The sequence below is a fragment of the Balaenoptera ricei genome, chromosome 6 (assembly GCF_028023285.1).
Source record: "Balaenoptera ricei isolate mBalRic1 chromosome 6, mBalRic1.hap2, whole genome shotgun sequence".
NCBI lineage: Eukaryota > Metazoa > Chordata > Mammalia > Artiodactyla > Balaenopteridae > Balaenoptera > Balaenoptera ricei.
Window position 1 is genome coordinate 121,321,898 of NC_082644.1, and position 27,946 is coordinate 121,349,843.

Sequence of the window (27,946 nt, forward strand, 5' to 3'; positions counted from 1 at the left end):
TGATGCTGCCACCGCCTTGTCACTCCTGCCTTCGGTTTGTGCGACCCCGTTAGATGCTCTCATTCGTTCTAATAGGTTTCAACTGATTCTCTTGGGTTTTCTTGGCAAACGGTGATGCCTGCTGCAGACAACGAGAGCCCCATCTCTTCCTTCTCTTACTCTTTGCTTCGTCTCAGTGGGAGCCAAGGACTCCCATCGTGGTGGGCAGACTTGTGTTCCCAACTGGAGCGGGAATGCTTCCAGGATTCCACCATTGCCTGGATTTTTTTGGTTGTTGTTAATCAAATTAGGAACGTCTCCCCCTGTATCTAATGTATTAATGGATTTGGGGGTCTTAACAAATCTTTTTTCTGTATCTACTCACAAGAGCATATGGATTTTCTCCTTTAATTTCTTTCTTTTTTTTTTTATAAATTTATTTGTTTATTTATTTTTGGCTGCATTGGGTCTTCGTTGCTGTGCGCGGGCTTTCTCTAGTTGCAGCGGCAGGGGCTACTCTTTGTTGCGGTGCGTGGGCTTCTCATTGTGGTGGCTCCTCTTGTTGCAGAGCACGGGCTCTAGGTGCGTGGGCTTCAGTAGTTGTGGCTCACGGGCTCTAGAGCGCAGGCTCAGTAGTTGTGGCACACGGGCTTAGTTGCTCTGCGGCATGTGGGATCTTCCCGGACCAGAGATCAAACCCATGTCTCCTGCATTGGCAGGCGGATTCTTAACCACTGCACCACCAGGAAAGCCCTCCTTTAGTTTCTTTGCATAGTGAAGTATATTGCAGTCTTTTTTAGATAAATCCTATTTGGTATTGCTGGTACGGTGTTGTAATGCACTACTGCATTCCATTTAGTAACAGTTTACTTAGGATATTTGCACTTAGAGTATTAAGGGAGATTGCCTCATATATACATTGGTGTTGTCTGCACCTGATTTTGGTGATGGGATTAGGTCAGTTTAGGAAAATAAGCAAAGTCGCTTCTGTTTCTTTCTGTACTTTGGAATGGTTTGACTGAGGTGGCAGAACTTGTGCAACTACTGGGGCCTGGTGCCTTTGGCGGGAGAAGCAGGTTTTTGACCACTTTACCCTCCTCAGTTGTGCTTGACTCCTTGACCGCTAAGGGGGCGGATTTGGGAGGGAAGGGAAGCAGAAGTCCTGGCCCTCAGAGGGGTTCCCCTTGGCCGCCTGTAGGCAGTGCAGCTGCTGGTAAACAGGACGGCTCCGTATCAGGCGCACCTGGCTTCCCCACGCCCCGCCTTGTGGGCCTCTTCCTAGGCTGTGTGAGCCCAGAGGTCCTCACCTCCCATCGGAGGGACGGGGAGTCCTGGCTGCATGCGGGGTTCTGAGGACTCTGTGCCACATGCCGCAGTCACAGTGCCTGGCACACGGCTGGCACTGGGTGCTGAGGCCCCGGCTCTCCCTCCCCTGGGCCCGGAGGGTCAGGGCGCGCGAGCACACGTGCACCAAACTGGGAGATGACTTCCCGCCCTGTGTGTGCCGGGTGCTGGCTTCCCTTCTCCTACTTAGCCTCCCTTGTTGGGTCCCGTAGGTCGGCATCCTGAGTCTAAGCCCCCCAAAGGGGCCTCCGGGCAAACTGGGGAGACCGTGATGGGGAGCTGGCCATCCCAGGAACCTGACGCTTGGGGTCAGAGCCTTTGTCTGCTGGAATTTGGCCAAACTGCTGGCTCACCAGCCCCAGATTAAAAACTGACGTGGATTACGCACCCAGGTGCTAGATACCACACTGCACACCTCAACCTTGCTGTCTCCTTACATCTTTACAATCACCTGCTAAAGGTAGAAGGCATCAGGAGATTCATTTACAGATGAGGAAACTGAGGCTCAGGGAGGTGAAGTGACTTTCATGGGGCCACCCAGCATGGACTAATGGGGCAGGACCGAGCCCGCTCAGTCATCAGGACCCTTGGCGGCTCCCTGGGCCTGCGGGTTTACGCCGACGGGCCCTGAGAGTCCCCAGGGCCTTGCCTGGGAGGGGGCCGCTCTGCCCTGGCTCGGCAGGGGGTTGGTGAGTCCCACAGATGAAGTTCCATGCCTTGTCCTGAGGGCAAGCAAGGGCCAGGAAGATGGACGCCTTCTTTATACCACCGAAGCACTGAGTTCTTATAGAAATCGGCCGTTCTTCCATGTGGCCATCACACAGAACAGAAAGGATAATGGGCGTGGTTTGGGGGTCCCAGACTTCCTCCCGGCCCCTCTGGGCACGCAGGGAGGAGGGAGTGGGAAGGGGAGACGAGGAGGCCGAGGTGGGGCCTTGCTTTCGCCCCACCTGGACCATCTCAGCTCCGAGGGGGATGGGACCCCCACCCCCACTCCCGCATGCCCAAGAGCTCTCAGTGACACAAGCCCTTGGGCTTGGAGAGAGGCCTCAACCAGCCCCTCGACACGGGGAGCAGCTGTCCAGCCACATCCCTCCTGCAAGGGGCACCATTCCAGGAGACCTGGGGCCCTGGTTCTCGGCCAGCACAACAAACACTCGGGTTCATGTGGGCTTTCGGCTCCGCCGGTGCCACGAGGCAGGATGCCAGGAGGCCTGTGGGCTACCTGCTCTCCGCCCTGTGCTCACGCCAGCGTCCGGTGTCCCAGCGGCACCGTCAGGGAAGAGGGGCGGCGTTCCCTGTCGTCCTCCCCAGGCCACAGCGTGCGGGCAGGGGCCTGGCCTTCTGACTCCTGGTGCACTTCTTCCCCCCGCTGTGTCCCCCTGAAGCAAACAGAGGCCCTGGGTTCCGAGCGCTTCCACGGGCCCTGCCGTGTCCGGGCCTTGAGGCCAGGAGAGAAAGCCCAAAGCAGGTTAGAGTGGGGAGGGGGTCAGAGACAGCCATGCCCGGGGAGCTGGCAGTCTCTTGGGGTTCTGCCATTGAAAGAGGCTTTTGGCAAGAAAGGGGCAAAAGCAAGAAGACGCAGCCCCCAACCTCTGGCCATGTGGTTCCCCCGCCTGCTTGCCCCTACCCACGGCCCCACCAGCTTGTGACTAAGGAAAAACATGCAGCCACGCTGATGCAATTAAGGAAATGTTATTTCTCAAATGCTGCCAGATCCTCAGGGTTGACCCCGAGACCCGGGAGAACAGCACGCAGGCGTGTTGGGCCCACGTGGTCGCTCACAGCCTCGGCCTGGGACGGTCCTTGAGCAGCTCCCGATGGCCGTGGGCTGGGGGGCTGACACCTGCCTGCTGCTCGTCCAGGGGGTCGGGAGGCATGGGCCAGGCCCTCGGTGGGGGCCCAGGGAATGTGCCTGCCCTTCCCAGGTTGGGGAGGGAGAGGAGGGGTCCATAGTGCCCACCCGCCCGCGTGGACCTCGTGCTCCAGGTGAGTGGCCCTGGGCTCCCAGCCTCTCGTACGGCCTGCCCGTAGTTTTTCAGCACGGGAGTGAGTGTGGTCAGCAGACCCCTGCACCTGCCCAGAGGCTGAGGCTGAGCTGGGCTCCTCTGTCCTCCTCCAACTCCTGTCCCTTGGGGGGATGGGCCTGACAGGGGGGAGAACCCACCTTCCCCCCACCCCCAGCTCATCTGCCCTGCCTCCTGTGGTGACTGAGAAGGGGCCCAGGAGGCCATTCCCGGGTCCACCACTAAAGGGTCACAGCTGATGTGCTGCTCCCCCGACCCCGGGGTCTTGGCTCTTAGAAGAGTGAGTGAGGGCTCAGCCCGGCGGGGAGATATTATAATTCCTGCCTCCCCACCAGTGTCCCACCGGGCGCTGAGGGGCAGCACCTAGGGGTGGCCTGGGGCTGGACTCAACCTGGAAGGTCAGGTGGTTGCCAGAGGGCCGGGAGTCCCCAGGGTCTGACCTGACTCCCACTTGCGCTGGTGGCCCGGGCCCCCGCCCTGCCCACGTGCACCATGGAAATGAGAATCCCCACGGCTCTAGTTAACGACGTGCAGCTGCTCTGCTGCGTCCGGCACCACTGTGTTATGGCGGGGCTCCGGGGGTAGCTAGCGAGCCTCTGACTTGGAGGGCAGAGAGGGCCTGTTGTGATGTCCAGAGGGCCCTGGGGGCTGCTGCCCTGGACGCTGGAAACTGGGAGCCTCGGTGCGTGAGGGTAACTGCAGCCAGAACTCACCTGGGTGTGGGAATGGGGGCAGGAAAGGGGAAGGAGCCCCGGAAGACAAATGTTGGTGCCCCAGAAGGCTGCAGACCGCCAGGGACCCTCCCGGTTTACCGGGTGTGACCCCTGCTCTACCACTGCCAGGTGTTTGGGACAGGGGTCTCTGTGGCCCCAGAATCCTGGTGACGCTGGGCAGAGGGCAGCTGGGGGCTCAGAGGGATCCTGCCCTCCCCTGCTGACACCCCCTCGCAGGCTCTGATCCGACCTGAGCTGCTTGGCCCCAGGGAGGCCACAGATGAGGGCCTCTTCTTAAGCCTCCTGGTCACTTCCCCTGAGCCCAGCAGCCTGAGGGTCTGGAAGGGGGTCTTTGAGGGGGAGCTAGGTGTTCTGGACCCAGAGGAAGGCTGAGCAGCCAACTTTGGCAAAGGCTGTGTGGGGGGAGCTGGGAGGGCTTCCACGGCCCCCGTGGGATCGGGGGCGATGTGAGTGCCTGCCCCTGACATCGGCAGTGGTGAACCTCCCCGACGCCCTGGAGCTGCTTGCTTTGGAGTGGGCCACGCAGCCCGGCAGCAGCGGTGGGCGCAGCGGCGGGGCTGTACTGCGCGGCCAGGCGCGTGGGGGGCGGCGGGGCGGGCGGGGGGCCGGGGGCGGCGGGGCGGGCAGGGGCTGTGCTGGCCGGGGGCCGCTCTGCGCGGCGAGCGCGGGCACAGGCTGAGCGGGCGCTGGCGTGTTCCCGCAGGCAGCCCGGCGCCGGGGACGGCGGCCGCGGGGACGGCGCGCTCCTGGACACCGCCAGCCTCAAGATGAGCGACCTGGACGCAGAGCTGGTGCCCCTGCCACCGCGGTACCGCTTCCGGGACCTGCTGCTGGGCGACCAGTCCTTCCAGAACGACGACAGGTAGGGCGGGGGTCGGCGCGCGGAGTTGTCCGCGGTGCTGAAGGCCGCCGCTGCGCCCGCGCTGCCCGGGGCCGGCGCCCTTCAACTTTCCCGGGTTTCCGGAACCCGGAGAAGTTGGGGGGTGGGAAGCATTTTCCCGGGAGGAACCTGGAGGATGGGACGGGAGGCTCTGTACTGGGGAGTCTCCGCAGAGACCAATCCCCGGGCCAGCCTCCCCGGCTCTGCCCACAGGCCCCCAGTCCCGCTGGCAGCTCTGCTGATTTTGGGCACGAGCCAGGGCCGGAAGCGCCACGTGGCGGAGCCCCGCAGGCTGGCTGAGGGCTGGCGTCCTCCAGACGCTGGCTATGGTCATTTATTATTAATTAAGGGATGGTGTCCTTCAAGCTCATGTTGTGGTCACTTACCAGGGATGACAATGTCCCCTCACCTCAGATTCTCCTGGGGGGCACAAAGCAAAATAAACTTGAGTCTTTCGGCAAAGGACCAGCAAAATGAGCCCTTGGTAATAATTCATGTGCTGAGGAGGCTGGCAGGAAGCTGGGAGAAATGTTGCTTTTCTCTGCCCTTTCCCCAAGTAGCTGTCTCAGTAAACACCCAGCACTATAGCTCTGTCAGCCTCAGGGGAAGTGCTTTTATGCGTGCAGGGACTCACGCTGGAGCCTGTGGGACTTCGGACCAGAACCACTTCCCTTGCAGTGTGTTGGGGGAGGGGCCCTGGTATCTGCGGGTCTCCTTCCCCACCCAGCCCTGAACTGGGCTCGTGAATCTGCAGTTGTGCCAACAGTGCAATTATTCAAGTTAGCACATAAAGTCCATGAGGTTGAAATTCGTCAGGGCACAGATCAGTCTCTCAGAATAATCCACTGCTGAAGCTGCAGCTGGGAAAGAAATCGTGCTTGTGAATGAGACCAGTATATAAGGACTGTGTGTGAGGCTTGTGGAAAGTGAGTTTAAAATCCATTCTGCGTGCCGGAAACAATATCCTTCCAGACCTCCCATAGCATTCAGTTGCATTCTCCAGGTAGAATCTGGAGGAGAAATGGAACCCAGAGTCTTCACCCACATAGAACCAAGGGTGCAAGCCCAGCAGAGGGGCACATTAAGGCCGTGTAGTTTTATCTTGTTGGACTGAGTACCGTGGTAATAGGTAAACCCACCCGAAAACACACACCCAGGTGAAGAGTTCATTTAGCTACCTGGGTGGGCAGAGGCAGAGGAGGGCAGTGCTGGGTGCTTCTCTAAGCCAAACGTGAGCTCAGCACCTTCCTAAGTCAGCACCAGCCCCTCACTGCCTGCTCCGCTGGGACTTGATTAATTCTCGATAACAGCAGCCCCAGAGGTTCTTTCAGAGGCGGCAGGAAACGGCATCCATCTCCCCGAGTGGGCCTGGGGCCTCCAAATGCTCCAGAAATGCCAGTGACTGCAACTGATGTAATTGCAGTGACACATCCCTTAGATTTTAGGAGTGGATGGCAGGTCCTTGCCGTCAGCCAAGGGTGGCGTGTGTCTGCCTGGAGGGAACTGTCCCTGTCCCCTGGGAAATGGGAAGCTGGCACTGAATCCTCCACCGTGCTCTGGACCTTGTGGCTTGGGGTTTTTTTATTGTGGTAAAATATACAAAATCTAAAATATAAAGTGACATTTGGTACATACACATCATCACCACTATGTAGTTCCAGAGCATTCCATCACCCCCGACGGAAACCTCGTACCCGTGAGCAGTCACTGCCCTGCTGCTCCTGGCAACCCCCAGTCTCTGTTCTCCTCGACCTTGTTTTCAGGGGGAAAGTCTCCTGTGTGCTGGGCGCAGGGACTTTGTGCTTGTGCGCTCGTGGTGTTCAGAGACGGGCTGTGTGTGTGTGTGTGGCGGGGGGAGCCCTCCAGAGGACAGGCCCCCTGGTCCCCGGGCAGGCCTGGAGACCCTGCGCTGCACGTGCGGAGAGGTGGTAAGGATGTGTGTGTATGTCGGGTGAGGGGAGGGAGCAGGCACTGGGGCTGAGAGGCTGTGGGGCGGCCGGAGGGCCCGGGAGGCTGGAGGCCAGGGCGGCCAGCCTGCCCCACCAGCAGGGCCATGTGCCCTCAGCCAGTGCTTCCGTGTGCCCCAGAGACAGTCCCACAGAGCCCGGGGCCGGGGTCCTGGGGCCGCAGCAGGAAGGGCCGGTGGCCTGGGCGAATCGGCACTGCCGAGCGGGCGTCGTGGGTCCGGGGAGAAGAGCTGTGCTTTGCCCTCCCGCCGCGTGCTCCTGGGTCCCTGCTGCCTGGGCTCCTCTCCAGCCCCGCTCACGCGCCCCCGGGCAGCCTCCGTGGGGTGAGCGGGGGCGCTGCTGCCCGACTCCTGGCAGGCTGTGGGTAGGCGGCCAGGGCTGTGGGCTTCCTGTTCTCCAGGGGAATAAAGCCACAGCCGTGAGTCACCACAGCTTCACACACCGTGGCCTTGGGGGGTGGGGGCGGGGCTCAGCCCACGTGAGCGGAGGAGACTGCTGGCCAGCCTCTTGCCGGGAGGGCAGCCAGGGTCCTAGGGGACCCTCATCACCGCCTGTGGCCGGGTCTCGGGGCTCCTGGGGAGCCAGGGCTCTAGCCCTAGGCCTGGACCCTGCAAGGCCCGGGGCGCGGGGCTCCCTGCCCTGTCCCGGGTCAGCTCACTGCCCCTTCGCCCCAGGAGCCAAGGGGCAGCTCCAGGAGGCCCCTCCCCGTCCGCAGCGGACCCTCCACTGCGCCTGGTGCACCTGGTCGTGGGGGCTGGACCTGGGGCTCTGAGGGCCCCCTGCGGGGCTCGGGGGCTGCAGGCCTGGCAGGGCGGTGAGTCCCCGCGCCCGCTCTTCTTCCTGCAGAGGGCCGATGGTAGCCCGGCCTGGAAGAGGCGGCTGTGAGGAGAGCGGGACAGGGCTTCGCAGACGGGGCTTTGGTCGTTCTAAGTGTTGCTCCCTTTCCTGGTCTGTAACGTGGACACGAGGCTTCAGCCAGCCACCCACCCCCCACCCTCTCCGCACCGCGGGGCGGGGGCCACGGGCTGTCACACCACACGCTCGTCTCCCACGAGGGGTAGATCCAGCCAGAGGCTGGGGTGGGCAGAGCCACAGGTGAAGAGAAGGCCCGGCCAGGTGTTCTCCTGGCCTGCGTGCCGGGGACCAGCTGCTTTCCCCAGCTGCCTGTCCGGCCAGGACCCAGCCCGCAGCGGGAGGTGACGTCAGGGTCCGTGCCCCCCTCGCCCACAGGCATCTAGTGGAGGACGGGGTGGGGGGTGGGGAGGTGTGTGCGCCCCCCTGGGGGCTCCGGGGCAGCGCCGGCTGCAGGGAGGTGAGGAGGCCAGGCCTCCAGGGGTTAGAGCACTGCCCCGAAGGGCCCTGTTCGGTGTTTCCCTAAGCTCTTCCAGCAACAGCGGATGGAACCTGACCGTTCCTGTGGGACTGAGCTGCACTCGGTGTTGTTTCACCCAGCAAGCCGAGAAGTGGGGAGGCAGGCCCGCACTGCGGGGGGCTCCCTGAGGACAGACCCCGGCCCCGCCCTGCAGGAGCCACTGTTGGCAGCCACGGCCCCCAGGGCTGGACCCTCCGACCCCTGGGCTGGGCTCCGGGCGGGGCAGGCAGGGCTCAGAGAGGTGCCTTTGGAGCAGGCCCAGCCCCCGGGGTCCCCTGGGTTCCTCCTGCGCGGGGGCTGCGTTCAGGCCCCTGGTGTTACGCTTAAACTCCCAGGGCCTGCCTTCTGCTAAGCCGCAGTCAGGATGGGGCAAGGTGGGATCCCGGCCCCATCCTGGCCTTCTTGCCCCACCCTGGCCAGGGGCCTGTGTCCGTCACAGACCTGAAGGCCTTGGAGGACACGGCCCACCTGGGAAATGGCGGTGGCCCAGGCTGGTGGGGCCCAGGCAGGTTGGGGGTCCCCTGCCACCTTCAGCTCCATGCAGAATAGGACTGGATGGTGCTGGGGTGCGGGGGGCATGTCGTCCAGCACCCCGGAGTGGGGGTCTAAAGCCAGACGCCTCACCTCCCCCCACAGCCCCTCCCCAGCCCAGAGCAGCCACCTGGGTGTTCAGGCCCAAGGCCCGGGGGTGCTCCAGGACCCCCTCCCTGCGTAAGTTGGTCACCCCTGGGGCGGCTGCTTCTGCCCCCTGGACAGCTGCCCGCCCTCACGCCAGCCTCTCCAGTGGGCCCCCAACACCCCCAGCTTCGTCCGTCGCCCAGGCCTGAAATTCTTGCGCTCACCTCGGCTCCGTCCCACCTGCGCCCAGGGTCCTTCACCTCCTCCCGGGACCTGCCCACGTCCTCCGCAGCTGCGTGCCTTCTCCGGTCTGCCTCTGTCTCTGCAGTTTCTGACTTTAAACCATCGACGGAACAGTGGCGAGCGCGCTGGGTGCATGGACACCGGGAGCTGACCCGGACGCCGCCAGGCGGCTCTCTCAGTGTCCCTGTGTCTCTTGGGGACTCACTTTCCTCTGTCTGCATGATTGGGCCAAGGGAAGGCTCAGGTCCTGGCCGATTCTGTGTGCTGTGTCCCAAGGGGGTAAGATTTATATCGATCTTTCTAGCACTTTCCGGGCCTGGGGCTCATTTGCCTGCCTCTCTGCCACACCACCGTAGGACTGGGGCCAGGTCGAATTCTGCTCCCCATTGTCACCTGGGGGCCCCCCGCAGAGAGCAGGGGCCTGGGAGGCGGTCAGGGAGGTGGCCGGGGCTCCCAGAGGCAGGTCGTGCCTTCCTCCTACCCTGTGTCCCTCCCTCTGGGTGGGCGTGTGGGGGCTTGGGTCGCCCCCGGTCCTGGGAGGCCAGGAGCAGGCAGGATCGGCAGCGGGCAGATGGAGGATAAAGGAATAAGAACAAACGGGACAGGGAGGGCGTGGGTGATGGAGGGGCGCACACGTGTGAGCAGCAGTGTGGACACCGAGGCGGGTCGGCGGGGCTCCTGGACCTGAGTCTGCACTTGGAAGACAGCCACGCTCTCAGTGATCCGGGATACACCAGTCAAGGTGTTAGCAGTTCTGTGATGAGAAGGGGCCCTGGCTCCCCTTGCCCACATCCCGAAGATACTGGGGGAGACCCTGAGATGGCGAATTGGGCTCCCCCGGTAGCCGGGTCCCCATCCCGGCCCCTGATGTTGCACATCTCACTGCATCTCTTTGCCTCTAAGCCTGCATCCCGGGGACTTGTGTGCCCGAATCAGAATTAAATTCCTCCCAGTTAGTGCAAAACAGAACACAGACATCCAGCGAGAGGGTGGCCAGCATCCTCCAGTGTCACGGAAACCGTGCTCGGTTCTGTTTCACATTGCGGTTCCCTTCACTCCTGATATGCTTCCCACGATGTGCCATTTGCCGTTGAAAATTCTGTGCATGTGTCATTCGGCTTCATCCACTTGGAGTGAAAATGGGAGGTGAGAGTGTCCAGGCTGTGTCTCAGGCAGCTCGAGCTGTGTGACAAACACCCCAGCCTAGGGGCTTCACCAGCAGACACTTAATTCTCACAGTTATGAGGCTGGAAGTCTGAGATCAGATACCAGCCAGGGGTGGAGGGGGGGGGGTTCCTGGTGGGACCTCTTCCTGGTGTACAGACTCCTTCTCACCGTGTCCTCACGGGAGACACAGAGACACAGAGAGCACGTGCTCTCATAAGGGCACTAATCCCATCTTGGGGCCCCACTCTTGGGACCTCATCTAACTTTAATCACCTCCCAAGGCCCCACCTTCAAACACCATCACACTGGGGGTTGGGGCTTCAATGTGAGTTTGGGGAGACACACACATTCCATCCACAGCAGGCTTGGGGAAACAAGGTGGACACTACAAAAGAGATGGCCGGGGTTTCCCTGGTGGTGCAGTGGTTAAGAATCCTCCTGCCAAGGCAGAGGACATGGGTTCGAGCCCTGGTCCAGGAAGATCCCACGTGCCGCGGAGCAACTAAGCCCGTGCGCCACAGCTACTTGGCCTGCGCTCTAGAGCCCGTGAGCCACAGCTACTGAGCCCGCGTTCCACAACTACTGAAGCCTTTGCGCCTAGAGCCGGTGCTCTGCAACAAGAGAAGCCACCGCAACGAGAAGCCCACACTCGCCGCAATTAAAGCCTGTGCACAGCAAAGACCTAACGCAGCCAAAACTAAAATTAATTAATTAAAAAAAAAAAAGATGGCCAGTAACCTTTCACGGGGTTAAGCTCTGCCTTGATTTCAAATTCCTTACGCCCCGAGAACATCCCAGGATTCCTGGAGGGAGAACCTTCCCCTCTCCCCTCACCCACGGGGTGCAGGCACCTGGTGAGTAGAGGCAGATCCCGCAGGAAAAGGACCTGTTCAAGGTCGCATAGCTGATTGGGGGAACTTCAGGAGAGGGGGTCTGCAGGAAAGAACTGCAGACCCACTGCAGTGCTTTGAATAGTGTCCCCCAAATTCATGTCCACCTGGCACCTGGGAACGTGACTTTTATTTAGCAATAGGGTCTTTGCAGGTGTAATTAAGGTAAAGATCTTGAGATGGGATGATCTTGGATTTAAGGTGGGCCCTACATCCGCTGACTGGTATCCTTGTAAGAAGAGAAACACACACAGGAGAAGCCTTGTGGAGACGGAGCAGAGACTGGGGTGACGTGGCCACAAGCCAGGGCCACCTGGGGCCGCCCAGAGCTGGAAGAAGCAGGAAGGACCCTCCCCTGGAGCCTCTGGGGGAGCACAGATTTCGTGTGGCATCTATGGGGCATCTCCTGAGACTCGTGTCTGCACTGGGGGGGCAGGAGGAGAGGAGGTGTCTCCCCTGAGAAGTCGGGGAGCCCCGGGTGGTGCCCATGAGGTGATCAGAGAGCCTGGGGGGAGTGGGTGAGGGCTCCTGGCTCCGGGTCTGCAGCCAGGGTGGAGTCCAGGGAGGGGGCAGCACATACCTGGCTTGGGGAAGACATTTCCCTGGTGGCCCCAACCTGTCCTTCTCAGCTGGTTTGTTTGGTCCAGGAATCTTGTGTTGCATCTGGTTATTAGGGTTCACTAACTCCTTTTAATCCAGAGTGGCTCCTATCAGATGTGGCCTCCCCAGGTCCCCCACCCTAATCTCCAAGCTGGTAAAGATGGTGAGATGTCACCCCCAGGATCTCCTTATTTGGAAGTAGGATCTTTAGAGGTCATTACATGAGCATGAGGTCATTAGGGTGGGCCCTAATCCAACATGACTAGTGACCTTTTTTTTTTTTTTAACATTTATTTATTATTATTATTATTTTGTTTGGCTGCACCGGCTCTTAGTTGCAGCACGTGGGATCTTCGTTGCTATGTGCAGGATCTTTTAGTTGCAGCATGTGGGATCTAGTTCCCTGACCAGGGATCAAACCCGGACCCCCTGCATTGGGAATGCAGAGTCTTAGCCACTGGACCACCAGGGAAGTCCCTACTGGTGACCTTTTGAAAAAGGGAAATCTGGAGACAGACCTGGAATGATCCTTCCTCACGGCCTCACAAGGAGCCAGCCTTGCTGACACCTTGATCTTGGACTTCTGGCCTCCAGAACTGGGAGAGAACGAATTTCTGTTGTTCAAGCCATCCAGACTGTGGTACTTTGTTACGTCAGCCATAGGAAGCTCATACCCATGGCAATTTTGCATTATAAGTAAGGTTACTAATCAGTTGGCTGAGTTAATCACCAGGAGGTTGGGCCCTTTCTGGTCACAGGGGCCTTTTGAAAGCAAGAGTGTTTTCCCTGGCTGGAAGTGGAAGAAAAGATTTGGGGCACAGGGAAATCTGACCCACGATTGCCACCTTAAAGGTGGAGGGGCCCAGGGATGAGGGCAGCCTTTAGGGGCTGAGCAGCCAACAGCCAGCAGGAAAGAGGAACCTCAGTCCTACAGCCGCCAGGAGCTGAATCCAGCCAACTGAATGAGCCTGGAGGCGGATTTTCCCCAGGGGTCCAGGTGGAAACCCAGCCCTGCTAATGCTGATTGCAGATGCGTGGGACCCTAAGCAAGACACCAAGCTAAGCTACACCCGGTCTTCTAACCTCGGCACTGCGAGTATATGTTGCTTTAAGCTGTGAAGTTGGTGGCAGTTTGTCACACAGCATAGGTAGCTGATACGCCAGGCCTCTGGTCCTGCAGAATGTTCTGCCGTCTGTGTGTCTGGTTGCCTCTTGGTGGGTGGTTCAGCTTGTTGCTCTGCCTCCAGTATTCCTGTAAACTGGATGTTGGGTCTGAAGGTCTCGTGGATGGAACTCAAATGTTTCAGGCAAGAGAAGGTTTTAAGTGCCACCACGGTCCCCATGTTGCCCCATGTCCTGGTTGTTCCTCCGTTAGAGATGGCCAGGGGGACACGATGGCTTAACAATGACAGCCCAGCCTGTGCACTGGGCAGTTATGCAAGGTGATCCGTCATCATACGACCATGCGTTCCCCCTCCTTGGTGCAGCTAAGGGTGGCAACCCCACCGGACGTCCTCCCTGAGCCCCACATTCTGTGGCGGCTTGGACAAGCTCCTTTCCTGCTCTCCTCCACACTCCTTGAGTATAAGCCACATTCTTCTTTAACTGATGGTTTTCCTACATCAATGGGAGCTAGTTGTACACCCCGAAACGTAATTCCTGCTGAGAAAGCAGGAAAACACGCTCAATCCTTTTCATTTAATTACCAGTTTTCAAAGTGTATTATAGCAGCCTCAAAGGATGACAGCTGAAGGTGTTTTTTTCTGGACTACTCTTTCTGGGTTTCATGTATTGACCAATGGCGTTACATAGGTTCACCATGTGTGATGGACTGAGCAATGTGCCCCTCCCAAAGATGTACATGTCCTAATGCCTGTGACCTGCAAGTGTCTTAGGTGACGAGAGGGGCTTTGCAGATGTGTTGAAGTTAAGGATCTTGAGATGGGGAGACAGTCCTGGGATCATCTGGGTGGACACCATGGGATCACAGGGCTTTTTGAAGAGGGAGGTGGGAGGGCCAGAGTCAGTTTCTGTTTCTGAGTCTGTTTCTGTTTTGTTATGTTCATTCATTTGTTTTATTTTTAGAGTCTACGTATAAGTGATAACACAGTATTTGCCTTTCTCTTTCTGAATTATTTCACTAAACATAATACCCTCCAGGTCCATCCACGTTGCTGCAAATGGCAAAATTTCATTCTTTTTTTTTTTTAGGACTGACTAGTATTCCACTGTATTTATACATACGTCTTCTTTGTCTGTTCATTTGTTGATGGACACTTAGGTTGCTTCCATATCGTGGCAATTGTAAGTAATGCTGCTATGAACATTGGGGTGCATGTATCTTTTCGAATTAGTGTTTTCAAGGATTTGGGGGATATATACCCAGGAGAGTGGGATTGTTGGATCATATGGTAGTTCTATTTTCACCTTCTTGAGGAAGCTCCATACTGTTTTCCAAAGTGGCTGCACCAATTTACATTCCCAACAGCAGTGTTCTAGGGCTCCCTTTTATCCACATCCTCGCCAACATTTTTTATTTGTGGTCTTTTTGATGTTAGCCATTCTGATAGGTGTGAGATGATACCTCGTTGTGGTTTTGATTTGCATTTCTCTGATGATTGGTGATGTTGAGCTTTTCATGTACCTCCTGGCCATCTGTATGCCTTCTTTGGGAAAATGTCTGTTCAGGTCTTCTGCCCATTTTTTAATCCAGTTGTTTGTTTTTTTGTTATTGAGTTGTATGAGCTCTTTATGTACTTTGAGTATTAACTCCTTATTGGTCATATCATTTACAAATATTTTCTCCCATTTGGTAGGTTGTCTTTTCGTTTTGTTGATGGTTTCCTTTGCTGTGCAAAAGCTTTTAGTTTAATTAGGTCTCATTTGTTTACTTTTGTTTTTGTTTACTTTGCCTTGGGAGACAAATCCAAAAATATATTGCTGAGAACTTATGTCAGAGAGTGTTCTGCCATTGTTTTCTTCTAGGTTTTATGTTTTCAGGGCTTACATTTAGGTCTTTAATCCATTTTGAGTTTTTTTTTTTTTATGGTGTTAGAGAGCATTCTAATTTCATTCTTTTACATGTAGCTGTCCAGTTTTCCCAGCACCACTGGGAAAGAGACTGTCTTTTCTGCATTGTATGTTCTTGCCTCCTCTGTCACAGATTGACTGACCATAAGTGTGTGGGTTTATTTCTGGGCTCTCTATTCTGTTCTGTTGATCTATATTTCTGTTTTTGTGCCAGTACCATACTGTTGTGATTACAATAGCTTTGTAGTATAGTCTGAAGTCAGGAAGCATGATACCTCCAGCTCTGTTCTTCTTTCTCAAGATTGCTTTGGCCAGTTGGGAGCTTTTGAAAAATGCCATTGGTGAAAAATGCCATTGGTATTTTGACAGGGATTGCATTGAATCTGTAGATTGCTTTGAGTAGTATGGTCATTTAAACAGTATTAATTTTTCCAATCCATGAGCATGGTATATCTTTCCCTCTGTGTCATCTTCAGTTCCTTTCATCAGTGTCTTACAGTTTTCTTACAGATCTTTTACTTCCTTAGTTAGATTTATTCCTAGGTATTTTTTTTTTTGATGTGATGGTAAATAGGATTTTTTTAAACTTCTCTTTCTGATAGTTTGTTGTTAGTGTATAGAAGTACAACACATTTCTGTATATTAATTTTGTATCCTGCAATGTTACCGAATTCATTGGTGAGCTCTAGCAGTTTTCTGGTGGCATCTTTAGGATTTTCTTTGTATAGTATCATGTCATCTGCAAACAGTGACAGTTTTACTTCTTCCTTTCCAATTTGGATGTCTTTTTCTTGTCTGAGTGCTGTGGCTAGAACTCCCAATATTGTGTTTAATAGCAGTGGCAAGAATGGACATCCTTGTCTTGTTCCTGATCTTAGAGCAAATGCTTTCAGCTTTTCACCATTGACTATGTTGTTAATTGTGGACTTGTCATATGTGGCCTTTATTATGTTGAGGTTTGTTTCCTGTATACCCACTTTGTTGAGAGTTTTTAACATAAAAATATGTTGAATTTTCTCAAAAGCTTTTTTTGCATCTGTTGAGATGATCATATGATTAGTATTCTTCAATTTGTTAATGTGGTGTATCACATTGATTGATTTGTGGATATTGGACTACCCTTGCATCCCTGGGATGAATCCCACTAGATCATGGTGTATGATCTTTTTAATGTATTATTAAATTCAGTTTGGTAATATTTTGTTGAGTATTTTTGCATCTTTGTTCATCAGTGATATTAACCTGTAATTTTCTTTTTTTGTGTTATCTTTGTCTTGTTTTGGTTTCAGGGTGATGCTGGCCTCATAGAATGAGTTTGGAAGCATTCCTTCCTCTGAAGTTTTCTAGAATAGTTTGAGAAGGGTAGGTGTTAACTCTTCTCTAGTAGTTTGGTAGAAGTCACCCGTGAAGCTATCTGGTCCTGGACTTTTGTTTGTGTGAGATTTTTACTACTGATTCAATTTCATTACTGGTAATTGGTCTGTTCCTATTTTCTATTTCTTCCTGGTTCAGTCTTGGGAGACTGTGCATTTCTAGGAATTTGTCCATTTCTTCTAGGTTGTCCATTTTATTGGCATATAATTGTTTGTAGTAATCACTTATGACCCTTTGTGTTTCTGTGGTATCAGCTGTAACTTCTTTTTCATTTCTAATTTTATTGATTTGGACCCTCTCTCTTTTTTTCTTGGTGAACTTGGCTAAAGGTTATCTATCTTCTTTACCCTTTCAAAGAACCAGCTCTCTGTTTCAGTGATCTTGTCTATTGATTTTTTTAGTCTCTACTTCATTTATTTCTGCTTCGATTTCTATGATTTCTTTCCTTCTATTAGCTTTGGGTTTTGTTTGTTCTTCTTTTTCTGGTTCCTTTAGGTGTAAAGTTTGGTTGTTTATTTGAGATTTTTCTTATTTCCTGACATAGGCTTGTATCACTATCACTATAAACTTCCCTCTTAGAACTGCTTTTGTTGCATCCCACAGATTTTGGATCATTGTGCTTCCATTTTCATTTGTCTCCAGGTATGTTTTTATTTTCTTCTTTAATTTCTTCAGTGATCCATTCGTTGTTCAGTAGCATATTGTTTAGCCTCCACGTGTTTGTGGTTTTTGCAGTTTTTTTCCTAGTTTCATAGTGTTGTGGTTGGAAAAGATGTTCGATACGATTTCAATTTTTGTAAATTCACTGAGACTTGTTTTGTGGCCTAGCATGTGATCTATCCTGGAGAATGTTCCATATGCACTTGAAAAGAATGTGTATTCTGCTTTGGGATGAGACGTTCTATGTATATATATCTATTAAGTCCATCTGGTCTAATGTTGTCATTTAAGACCAGTGTTTCCTTATTGATTTTCTGTCTGGATTGTCTGATCCATTGATGTAAGTGGGGTGTTAAAGTCCCCTATTATTATTGTGTTACTGTCAATTTCTCCCTTTATGTCTATTAATATTTGTTTTATGTGTTTAGGTGCTCCTTTGTTGAGTGCACATGTATTTATAATTGTTATATATTCTTCTTGTATTGATCCCTTGATCATTATGTAATGTCCTTCTTTGCTTCTTGTTGCAGTCTTTGTCTTTAAGTACAGTAAGCATATTCTTAATGTGCAACCATCACCACCATCCATCTCTTTCATCTTCCCAAACCAAAACTCTGTCCCCATTAAACATTCACTCCCCATCCCCTCCCCCAGCCCCTGAAGCCAGCTTGCTCTACCCTTCACTTGATTTGCTTTGTCTGTCTTATTGCCTGAAGAACTCTTTCTTTATCCTTTAAGCCCAGTAGATTAATGGGATCAATATCTGGGTGTGGCACATCCTGTACCTTATTTTCCTGGAACTCAGCGTGTAGTTCTTTCATCATTATATTTCTCAATACTTTCTAAATATGTTTTAAATACTTAAAACAGGTTGGGGCCTCTGTCCAGGACACAAGCAATTCTTTGGGTGAGTGTTCCCACAGCTCTCAGCTCCTGGATACTCTGCTCTGCATCTGCTTCTGTGCCAGCAGGGCCATCCCTCTGTCAGTAACTCCATTTTCAGTCATATCTTCTCTGGATTGGGTTCATTAGTGATCCCGTGTGATTTAGTCATTAGTGATCCCATGTGATTTAGTATTTGGGCTCTCGGTTTGTCTCCAAAATTCTGTGATCTCCCTTTTTTCCCTCACTCTGTTGAGATACCGACGTATCTCATTTTTGAGCTTGTCCCTGTCCAGTGGGTTTAGTGCTTGAAGCCTTTTTAGGGAATTCCTTCTGCTCCAGGTCATGTTTTATTGTTGGCTGGGTTCTTTGTCTTACGAAGTCCATCCTCTCTTTATCCCCCTTTTTTTCTTCTCTCTCTCCCTTCCTTCCTTCTTTTTAAAAAAATTGTTTATTTGAGTTGTGGTAAAATATACCAAAAACGTACCATCTTAACCACTTTAAGCACACAGCTCAGTGGCTTTAAGCACATTCACGCTGTTGTGTAACCATCACCACATCCATCTCCAGATCTTTCCCATCTTCCCAAACTGAAGCTCTGTCCCCATTAAGTGCTAACTCCGTCTCCCAGCTCCTGGCCCCCACCATCTCCTTTCTGTCTCTATGGATTTGACTATTCTAGGTCCCTCAGATAAGTGGATCCTACAGGATTTGTCCTTTTGCGATGGGCTTATTTCTTTTATTTTTTTAATTTAATTTAATTTTTTAATTTATTTATTTGGTTGCACCAGGTCTTAGTTGTGGTAGGTGGGCTCCTTAGTTGTGGCTCACAGGCTCCTTAGTTGTGGCACATGGGCTCCTTAGTTGCAGCCAGTGGGCTCCTTAGCTGCAGCTCGTGGGCTCCTTAATTGCAGCACATGGACTCCTTACTTGCGGCTCGTGGGCTCCTTAGTTGTGGCATGCGAACTCTTAGTTGTGGCATGCAAGTGGAATCTAGTTCCCTGACCAGGGATCGAACCTGGGCCCCCTGCATTGGGAGCGCGGAGTCTTAACCAATCTGCCACCAGGGAAGTCCCACAACTGGCTTATTTCACTCAGCACAATATCTTCAAGATTCATCCATGTTGTAGCCTGTGTCAGAATTACCTTCCTTTTTTTTTTTTTTTTTAATTTATTTTATTTTTGGCTGTGTTGGGTCTTCGTTTCTGTGCGAGGGCTTTCTCTAGTTGCAGCGAGCGGGGGCCACTCTTCATCGTGGTGCGCGGGCCTCTCAGTATCGTGGCCTCTCTTGTTGCGGAGCACAGGCTCCAGACGCGCAGGCTCAGCAATTGTGGCTCACGGGCCCAGTTGCTCTGCGGCACGTGGGATCTTCCCAGACCAGGGCTCGAACCTGTGTCCCCTGCATTGGCAGGCAGATTCTCAACCACTGCGCCACCAGGGAAGCCCAGGATTACCTTCCTCTTTAAGGCTGGATAATATTCCACTGCATGCACTATGGTTGTCTTGTGTACTTTGAGAACGTCCAACACAGGTCTGGGAAGACCCCGCCATCTGCTCCTCTGTCTGCCCCATCTCAGGTGACACCACCCACCCCTTTCCTCACCCCCGATTGAATCCCCCGCCATCCAGTCCTCCAGGAAGCCTGGCTAGTTCCACCCTCAAACACACCTTGGCTTCCACCTGGCTCCCCATCCTCCCACCCACCACCCCTCCTGCCACACCCCCACCCAGCCAGCAGTCCCCCCCCACAGAATGACGCAGGGCTGCCGTGTGGCAGGAATGAAGCCCTTTGGAGGAAGGTGCAAGTGCTTGAGCAAAAGGAGCAGTCAGCCTTTCTGCCTGTCCCCTACCCCACCACACGCAGCCATGGGGTCTGAGTCTGTCTGAGCCCCGTGGGAGCGAGCAGTGCTGGGGCTCCTCAGGGCCTGGGGGCTGCTCTGCCTGCCTCGCCTCACGGGAGAGCATCCAGCCTGCCCGCTGGACACTCCCCACAGCGCCCTGGGGAGGCAGAGCCGTGGGGCACTGGTCCATGCAGGAGGGGTGTCTGTCCTCCCCACACAGGACAATACCACTAGACTTTGGATGATAAGAGTGGACCATTGTTTTCAAAATAAATCAAACCTTACCTAAATGATGCAGCAGCCGGTTGAAAGGCCTCCCCCAGCCCACTCCCAGACGTAACCACCACACATCAGCCTGTATTTGTCGTTAGATCCCGCCGCACAAAATGTTGGACATCCTGCCGTTGTCACCTGATCTGACCCTGGACCTCAGACACCATCGAGACCTGCCAACTCACTGCATTCTCAAAACCCAGAACGGAAAGACACAGCACTCGGGGTGGATGGGCTAGACACGCTGAGCCTTCCCCGTGGGTGGACGTGAGGCGTTTGCCATGCTGTGCCCTTACAGATGGCGCTTCCACGAGCATTCTGAGATGGGCTGCCACTTGCCGCCATTGCTCAAGGAAATCAAGTGCTGGTCTCTTTGTGGACCCTAGAGTCCCAAGGAGCCCCTCTCACAGCTTCCTGCGGTGCACAGGTGAACGTCCCTGATGGTCTATTGTGTGTGTGTTACCGACCAGGGTTCTTGGCCTCCTTAATCAATAGAAATTGATCAGAGGCCACATCAGAAATTCAGGCAAGACTTTATTGGGGGCCCTGCTGCTGCAGTGGGGAGCATGAACAAGTAATAGGTTCCCTTGCTCACTCGCTGAGTGGTGGGGGCAGCTGGTTCCTTATATGGGGTGAGGGTAGGGGTGTGTCCAGGGGTCGGGCCGGAGGGGTGGCTTAGAAGGTCTGCCCACCCCTTGGTGGTGTGTGCAAGGGTCTCACGCAGGACCCTGCTTTTGTTCCCGGCTCTTCAGAAGTGGCAGTTGGGGTTTCTGTCTCTTTGTATCTTGTTGTCCATAACTTGCCCCAACTGTGCATGCACGCAGTTATTTTTAGTCCCTTATAGTTTCTTTGTATTTCGTTGCTCGAAGAGATGTTTGTTTTAGTGCAAGCACTGCAGCAAAGGGTCCCAGGTCCCAGCCTGTCTCGCGTGGACACACATGCAGAGGGGCCTCAGCGTGGCCCCACGGGCGGCGCTGCCCGTGCCACGGTGCTGCTGGCTTTGTTTTACAGTCATCACCAGGCGTCTCGCTCACCAGCAGGCCCGAGGCACTTCCAGCCCTCACTCTTTTGCAGCCGCTCCATGCCTCTCCCTCCGCAGGAAGAGTAGGGAATGGCTGACAGAGGCTTGCCCTCCTCTGCCCAGGGCGGGCAGGGGCCTCCCAGTGCTTGGCCAGTACAAACACCTCGGCAGATACGGGACGGGATGGGACGTAGAAGGCGGTCGGGGGAAATGCACGTATGAGTGTTTGCTGAGACCGCCGAATGGCTTTACACGGCTTTATCCTGACAAGGCAATGTCTGGGGAGGGCCCAGGCCAGGGGCTGGGTGTACTGAGGCCCACCTTCCTCTTGCAGACCTCTGTAAGCACCGGGCCCTGGTGGTTTGCTGGGTCACAGGTGGGGTGAAGAAATAGAGGTAGGCAGGCTGGCCAAGCTGGAGGCTCCGGTCTGGCGTCAGGGTTTGGACACATCGGCAGGGCCTGGAGCCCCCCGGCAGCGTGGACAGGTGTCGTCTGAGCCCCCCTGCACCCAGCTGGGCTCCAGGGTTGCCAACCCACAGCCTTGGTCCTCCCAGTGCCAACACCTGACGGCCATTACCTAGGCGGGTCACCTGTCCTTCCCAGCCTCAGGCCTCCCTCGTCTGTGAAAATGGAAGGAATTGGGCAGAAAAGCCACACAATGTGGCAACAGGGAGCAGAGGCTCCGTCAGCTGGTCCCGGGGGGAGACCTCACTCCACTGCTTCCTGTCTGGCCTCCTGGGGAAGCCACTTCCCCCCCTCAGCGCCTTGGTTTCCCCACTTTGCAAATGGACAGAAATCTGCACACTTCCTCAAGCTGTCTGTATTCAGTGAGAGGATCCGAGCTCGCCCAGCAGGGCGTCGGGCGCAGACTGGGCTCCAGGAAGTAGCTGCCTCATCCACGGCTGGGATCTCAGGCCTGGCACGGAGCTGAGCCTGGCATGCGGGCACCGGTAAATGAGTACCCCGTGGACTCCCCGAAAGCTTTGGGGGGAAGGAAGTGGGGGAAGGGGCGGCCCCTGAGTGCCTGCGGTTGGGAGGACAGACAGCGATGTCCCCACCTGACCGAGGGGCTGGACCCACCCAGCCTGGGCAGCAGGGGTAGGGGCTGGCAGGTGCGCGTGGCTCTGGGCTGGCCAACTGGAGCCCCACCCGCGTCCCCAGAACCCACAGGCCGGCTGAGGCTCCCCTCGCCAGCAGCCCCCGCCTGCGGAGATGACCGGCCAAGAGCCACCAGCTGTCACCGCGCTACTATTCCTCCCCTCCTCCCAGCGCCGTGACCGTCAGCATGACTATTACTACTACTTCCGTTGTAAGGCAGCCCCTCGAAGCCTGGGGCGCCAAGACCCTCCTCCCACGTGGGGCGTCCTCTGCGCACCCGGCCTCCGGGGTGGGGAGGCGGCCGAGCCTGGGCGCCCCCGGGCCGCGGCGGGAGGGAGCCCGGCCGCCCCCAGTTTCCCAGCCCCCCTCGGCCGTTCCACTGCGGCGGCGGCGCGGGGAACGCGGGGCGGCGCGCGGAGATGGTAGCGCCCGCTCCTCTGCCGCCACCCGCCTACCGCCGCCCGCCGCCGCCGTGCGCTCCGGCAGGATGGCGCGGGCCAAGCTGCCGCGCTCGCCGTCCGAGGGCAAGGCGGGCCCGGGGGGCGCCCCGGCCGGCGCCTCGGCCCCCGAGGAGCCGCACGGGCTCAGCCCGCTGCTGCCCACCCGCGGCGGGGGCTCCGTAGGCAGCGACGTGGGCCAGAGGTAGGGGCGGGGGCGCGGGGCGCCGCCGGGAGGGGCTTTGCATCTCTGCGCTCGCATCCCGCACGGGCTCCGCTCGGCTGCACCTGCCGCGCTGCCTGCAGCCCCGGGAAGGGAGGGACGGCCGAGGTCTCCCTCGGGACCCCCAGCCAAGCGCCCCAACCGCTCTGTGTGTCTCCAGCCCGCCTCGGGGAGCCTGTGGGACCCCTGCTCCCTCCTGCTCTGAGAGGCTGAGCACAGAGGGCCTGCAGATACGACCGGAGGGGAGAAAGGCAGTGGGGACCTGGACGCTGTGCCAGGTGCCTTGGTGACCACTGCCCTAGCCCTGTCCCACTGGAGGCCACACTCATGTTGGTTCCAGCAGCCACCTGGGGGGATGCAGGGCCAGCATCTGTGTCCCGCTTCAGAGGTGAGCAGCGTGAGGCCCAGGGAGGCTGCATAGCGGATGGGAGCTGGGTGTATCAGGGCTCAGGCTCGCTGGGGCTGGTGCCTGCAGCCAGTGGCAGCTGAGGTGCAGGAGGCTGGTTCCCCAGCCAGGCAAGGGCAGTGCCAACCCCTGTCCGGCCCCTCCTTGAGCACCGGCGCAGCACGACACCCTTATTTCACAGATGAGAACATTGAGGCTCAGTCTGCAGGGCTAATGCTTAGCCATCCCCTGCCCTGTGCCAGGAGCCCTTCTAGATGCTGCGGGGGAAACCGAGATGAATCAGACCCATTGGTGTGGGCACATGTGTGGGCATGGAAACCTGTGCCTGGTAGAGGGAGGTGCAGGCTGGGCCGGGGCAAGGAGAGCGGGGCTTCCTGGGGCACTGGCCCTTCGGGGGGGGGCACGGGGAGATGGGCAGGGGCTTCCAGGCAGAGGGAACAGCCAGGGCCAAAGCCTGGGGCGGTGGGGGCAGGCGCTGTGCTGTGTCAGGGTTGGGGCGAGGGGTTGGCAGAGACTCAGCCTGGCAGATGGCAGACCAAGGGTGCCTGGGGAGCCTCCCCCCACTCCTGCTGGCCACATGCCCTCTGGGCCCCTCCCTACCCTCAAACCCCATTTCCTGCTCCTTGACACGCCCCTGGGGGCCGCTGCCCAGCAGTCACTCCCATTTGCCGGAGGAGACTGCTAAGGCTGGAGATTAAGTGCCTCTAACAGGCATGCCTGGTGGCCTCAAGCAGCTGATGGGCAGCCCCTGGGCAGGAGGGAGGCAAGTGCCAGCCAAGGCCCTGGAGACCAGATTCCTCTCTTCTCCATCCTCTTCCTGGAGGCACTGGGGGGCAGTGGATCCAGAGGCAGGCTGGCCCCTGCAAATGATTGGCTCCCCACTGTCCCTGTTAGTGCAGGGACAGAGGCATGGCAGGTCCTGTCCAGGCTGCATCTGAACCCACAGTGCAGCTGCAGCATGGGAGGTGCGGTGGCAGGGACACCTCCTCCAGGGAGCCCTCCTCCCATACCCACCCCTGCCGCCCCCAGTCCTGTGCTGATGACCCTTCACGTGAGCAGCCTCACTCAGTCCCCCTGCAGCCCCTGAGGTGCAGGGTCCTCATCAGCCTCCTTCTGCAGAGTAAAGGGCGTGTCTGCAGCTGCAGAGCCGGCCCAGCAGCACCAAGGGCTGGTGCCTGCAGCTTCCTCTCCCCAAGCGTTAGATGCACGCTCTGGAGTTTGCTCTGGACGGGAGCAGTAGGGAGCCATGGCAGGTTTCAGAGCAGAGGAGGACTTGCAGGCTTTGTTCCTTAGGAACACGAGTCTGATAGAGATTCCAGTAAGACCACAGCAGGCAGGTGGGTGCCCTCTGCCGGAGGGAGCCTGTGGCCGTAGCTCCTGCAGCTGCCCGCATCCTGCACGCACCTTCTGGAGCCAGCCGGGGGCAGGGCTCGCTGGGCCACGAGGCCTCGGCCCTGCCCAGGGCGCCCCCCCACCTGCCCCTGAAGCACTGCACCCCCATCTCCTGGACGCTGTGGGGGGATAGTTAGAAACGTGACCTGGGGGAGGGGGTGATGAGGACCATCGCTTGAGAGCTTTGGAGCTAAAGAGCCAGTGAGGGAGAGGCTGGCCATGTAATGAGCTCTCCCGGAGGGTCACGGCTGGGCTAGGGCCCCTTCATGCCCCCAGCAGCCCTGGGGTGCTGCCGTGTAGCCTCACATCTGCTGGGGGGGCCCCAGCGCAACCCCCCACCTCCTGCTGAGTCTTCAGGAGCCCAGCCTCAGGTCAGGGCCAGGGAAGGCCAAGCTGGCCTGCATGGACTGGGGCCTGAGTTCAGGGACCCCACTGGTGGCAGGGGGGGTGCATTCAGCCCTGGACGTGTGCTGCCCCCTGGCCCTTGAGAGACGAGTCCTTGGGCCCCAACAGCTGTGTGTGGGAGGAGGGGCCCCAGGAGCCAGAATGGGGTGAGGGTGCCAAGGCTCAGAGCTGTCACCCAGGGGCCAGCAGGAGGGCAGGGCAGGGCAGTGTGCTGGCTTTGGGGGACACCCCTGCAGAGCCCCAGGCTGGTGGGGACAGAACCACTGGAAGGTGTAGGCAGGAGGTTTCCAGGCACAGCTCAGGTCCCAGCTAGGTGTCAGGTGTGCTGACCTGGAAGGAAGAGGGATGCAGAGGGGTGGGACAGCTGGGGCAGGTGAGGCTGGAGAGGAAGGGCCTGCTTACTCAGCAGCCCCCGCCCCCGTGGGTTTGGGTTGTGTCCCAAGCGAGGGGCTCACTGGTGGATTGCTGGAGGGGACATGGGGGTGGCCGGGAGGGCATGGCGGGGGCCCTGGTGAGAAGGAACGGGCTGCAGAAGGATCTAGGAGGTAGAATTCTGGGGTCAGAGTTGTGGGGAGTCACGGCAGGGAATGGGGAGTGCTCCGTGGACGGCTGAGTTTGGGGTACCTAGAGGCACGGCCACGGGGAGAAGTCCGGGAGGCAGAGCCCAGGCCGGGGAGTGGGGACCCTTGTGTGGGTGTGGCTTTGGATGGGGCCACACGGGCAAGGGGAGGAGCGGGAGGCCAGAGGCCAGAGGCCAGGACGAGCTCTGAGGTCCCGCTGGAGGCCGCTTACAGAGGTCAAGGGAACGGAACTCCAGGGCAGGAAGAGGGTCCCCGGGGGAGGGGAGGCGCAGGAGGACCTGGACGGAGGAGTGGGAGGCCGCCAGGAGGTGAGGCCTATAAGCTGGGCCAGGAGGCTCTCTTCGCCCTCCCCAGGGGTAGTTTCAGGGGCAGGGCTCACCAACCCTGGACCCTCACCCGGAGGGGACATCCAAGGAGGGGCTCGCTCAGAGCTGGGCTGACGGGAAGGTTTGGGGAGAGAGGGGGAGCTCCAGCCGCGGGGTCTTCGTGCAAAGGCTCACAGGTGGGGTGGGGCCTTGGGGCGCGGGGTGCAGTCAGGGGTGGGGGCTGGGCGGGGCCAGTGCAGGTGCTGCAGGGCCTGGGCGGGGGTTGAAAGCACCCGGAGACCCGGGTGGCAGCTGCAGAGAGTGGCCGCTGGGGGGCGCCCGTACACCCAGGGCCCTGACTCAGGGCGGCCCCTCTGAGCCTGGCTGCCCACCAAGGACGGGAGGTGGGGGGGCGGCGGTCAGGCCCCGCCTCTGCGTGCAGAGCCCTGGGGGCTTCTGTGGACTGCGGGGGGCCGGGGAGGGCAGGGAAGCAAGGGCTGCAGGGAACACCGGCTTGGCCAGCCCAGGACCAACTGTGCACTTTGCTCTGGGGCCCCAAGCCCGCCCTCCCCGCGTGCTCTGAGCCCAACGCGTGGCCGCCTCGTCCGTCTCCCCCTCGGGCGGCTCCAGCGCGGCCCTGCTCTCCTGCTGTTCTCCCCAGGACCCTGGGGCCTCCCCCGCCCCCGCCCCTCCTCCCCTGCAGATCTGCACCTTCATGTGCCCGCCCCCTCCAGGAACACGGCCACTCTCCCTCTCCTGTCCCCGTCCTCTCCTGCAGGCGCCCCTCACCCGCTCTCAGCAAGTTTCTGGTCCGCTGTGACGCTGTGACCGGCTCTGGCCCTGCCAGGTTCCTGCCACCCTGGGTGCAGCTGTCGCCTGACTCAGCAATGGGGGCAGCGCCCAGGCCAAAGGGAATCTGAGCTGGATAAACACGCAGAATCTGCCAGAACCTCCCAGCAACCCCAGGCCCAGTTAAGCCCAGGCTTCCCCTGCTCTCTGAAGCGCCCAGCCCCACCACGCCCGCCCAAGACCTCACCCGCCCGGGGAACTAGGAGCTGTAGGCCGGGGGTCCCACCCAGGGGGCCCCGCACAGGCAGGCAGGCAGGCTGCTCCCCACTCCCCGCCTGTGGCCTTAGGAAGGCAGTGGTCCTCTCTGAACCTTGGTTTCCTCTTCTGGAAGATGTTTGCTTTAAGGATTGAAGGAGAGGCCCCGTGAAGCCCTCTGCGGAGAAGCAGGCCCCAGGTGGGTGCGTCACCAGCAAAGAGCAGACCCTCTGTGCCCCCCTCCCTACCCTGCCCCGACACAGGCCTCTTCCTCCCCGTCTCCCTCCCAGGTCGGCACAGGCCACGCCCACCTTGGTGTCATCTGGCTGTGGCCAGTCTGGGAGAGCCCTAGGCCAGGCCGCCCAAAGGGCAGCAGGTGTGTGTTGCTGGCCCAGTAGAGGGGTTGCCCCTGGGGGTCCCTGAAAGCACTGGCCTGTCTTGTCACCAGGAAGCCGAGGGGCAGGTTGCCCCTGGGGGTCCCTGAAAGCACTGGCCTGTCTTGTCACCAGGAAGCCGAGGGGCAGGGCAGGGGGTGCCCAGGAGAGGTCGTCCAGCCAGTGGCCCTGTGTGGGGCCCGCCTCTTGCTGCCGTCAGCTTCCTGGGTGTCAAGGGGGGGCTCACAGTGCTGCCTCCTGGACACTGGGGTCACGCAGGGCCTGGGGCAGGCTTAGTGCCGAGCAGGGCGGTGAGCACTCGCCAGGCCTGCTGTCCTGCCGCTCGCTTGGCCACAGGCGGGTGCCCGTCCTGCGTGCGGTCTCCCAGGTCTGGTGGCCACGCCATCCCGCCTGGGTCGGGGCGGGGCGCGTGTGCCGGCACTGCCGCGTGCACCGGGCTGCTGCTTGGGCGCCGAGGGCGCCCGGCCCCGTCGGGAGTGTGCGCACGGGCGCACCCCTGCTTCCCTTGGACCCTGCCCGGGTCCTCCCTGACCACGCCTGGTCCAGGAGTCCAGGCCCTCTGTCTGTCCATCCGTCCACGTTGATGTGTCCACTCCATTCCGTCCCCAGGCTTCACGTGGAAGGTTTCAGCCTGGACTCCTCTCTGTCTCAGTAAGTGCTTGGCTCACAGGTGGCCTCCCAGCCCCTGGCAGGCCCAGGGGGAGGGCGCCTCGGGCCGTGCCAGCCCAGGGGGGAGGGTCCGCTCCGGCCGCACTATC

General features: G+C 57.7%; 1 protein-coding gene across 1 annotated transcript in view; it reads right to left on the reverse strand.

Moving 5' to 3' along the window:
* RPL7A (ribosomal protein L7a) overlaps positions 1 to 27,946 on the reverse strand; it is a 307,067-nt gene that overhangs the window by 185,379 nt on the left and 93,742 nt on the right. The gene's annotated exons all lie outside the window — the stretch shown is intronic.